The sequence below is a fragment of the Phaethon lepturus genome, unplaced genomic scaffold (assembly GCF_000687285.1).
Source record: "Phaethon lepturus isolate BGI_N335 unplaced genomic scaffold, ASM68728v1 scaffold52455, whole genome shotgun sequence".
Classification (NCBI taxonomy): Eukaryota; Metazoa; Chordata; class Aves; order Phaethontiformes; family Phaethontidae; genus Phaethon; species Phaethon lepturus.
In genome coordinates, this window is record NW_010543681.1 from 11,545 (window position 1) to 13,634 (window position 2,090).

Sequence of the window (2,090 nt, forward strand, 5' to 3'; positions counted from 1 at the left end):
AATGTGTAAAATAATTAGCTTCTAAGAGAAGTTGTAGATAAATTACTGTTAACAGGTCGATATGAAAGATACTGTGCCCTACTTTCAGTAGTGTCTTCGGTGCAGTTTTAGTCCTTTTGTCATTGGTTGCCATGCTGCACGTAAGAAGGGCAGAGGATATGGGGCAAGAGGGCTGCTGGTGCTCAGTGCTGCGATGGAGCCGAGGTAGTCCTTGAGCTGCTTGCTCAGTTGCCAGCTCAGAACAGCCAACAGTCCAGCACTGCTCCAACTTGCACCCTGCAGTGACTTTTCTGAGCATACACCAATACGCTGTGAAAACACATACCTTCCCTGTTGCTTCTAACATTGGTTCAGCTCGCTCCGTGCCAAAAATCTTTTGTGCTGACAGCTGCTGCCATTGTTTCAAAGGAGAGCATCACCTTAGTGTGCTCAGGATACGTCTTGATGTCACACTTAAAATTGGTGGCAGCAAACCATCACCCCAAACGTGAGCAGCAGTAGTGGGGACACTGGAGAGAAGGAATCGCACCTGGCTCAGTAAATCTCCGTTCTAACTACATTACAAAAACGGGTGGAGGTAAAATGCTGAAAGCGGAGCACGAGAAGTGGTGTTATTGCTAGTGTTTATACTGCTAGTATTGAACTCTGAGATGAATATTGCTAAATTATGAATGCTACTTCCACCTTTTATTGTAAAATTACTATTACAGAGCTTACTATTTTGGTGCAAGTTCTGAAGTTATTAACTCATGGAGAAATTAATGTGCAGAACTGTCTGGGATTAACAAAATCTCTCTTGGGGAAGATTTCCTATTAAAGTGCCCTGATAAGTAAGGAGCATAAAGGGGACTGGGATCATCCAGCCTCAGCACCACTGAGCCTGCTCAGGGGAAGCTTTGTGTTAGAGTAGTGGTGTATTTTAAGGCAAAACTGAGGTGCTTGTGGGAATTAAGTGAGGAGTATTGGTGTTCAGTCAGGGTTTGAGTGAACTGGTGGAGGAGGAAGTGCAGAAATAATTTCCTGCCAAAGCCAAGCTTCAGAAACTTTACTAGGCATGTTTGTATGAGAAGCTTGTACAGTTATTATCTGCTCTAAAAACTGTGAAACTTGTCTGCAGCCTCGAAGTTACTGACTTAAAGCCCAGAATAACTGCAGGCAGTAAAATTGATTCCCCCAGCCCACTACAGCTGATACTGGTCAATTGTGGTTTTTTTTCACAAACACATTAGAACAGTTGGTGTTCACACAGGGGCCCCATCCTTGTCCTCGTTACGTGTAGAAATACCGGGGTGGATGCGCATTGGACTTTGTCTACAGAACAGGATGCGAGCAGCACCCGGAGCAGCTGCCGTTTGCAAAATCTCTACTGCAAGCCTGTTGGATATAATGCTGAAAAGGAGCAGATGCGAAAAGATCCATTCCTGTTTTGGCCTTCTGGTGCCTTCACGAGGCCGGGCTACTGGTGCCTCTCTACCTTCATGGTGAAAAATGTGCCTTACACCTAGACTGACCTGTTGGGCGTCTGCTTCCAGCCCTTGGAGCTTGTTATACCTGTGCTAGCTAAACTGAAAAGCAGTCTTGTATAAAATGTCTTTCTACCAGGAAGTTTTTTATGGTTATGATCAAGTCACACCGTATCCTTTCCTTTGATGAACAGATGAAGCGCTTTTACTCTTTCAGTACAAAGCGCGTTTTGTTCTCTCTCGCAGCTCTCCTACGAGCCCGCTCCGGTCGTTTGGTGCCCTGGAGGTGCGGGTGCCAGACCTGGGCAGAGGGTTCCCCAGGGGAGCAGGGGTTCCTCTTCCTCTCCTCACTGCCTGGTTGTCAGCTGAGGACTGCCTTAGCTCTGGCCAGAGCGGCAGGCTGGGAGCGGCTGGTGGCTAATTACCCCTCGGCTTCCCCCAGCCTCCCTTCTCCCCGGGGTATTTTCCCGTTCCATGGCTTGTGTTAGTTTTCCACTTGTATAGATGACTTCACACAAAGCCACAACAACAAAGAACGCCCTGTTTCTGATAGGAGGTGTCTAAAAAGAAGACGATTTTTGTTTTCGGGGGCAGCCAGCGCCCATTAAAATCCCAGCGCTGTAACCC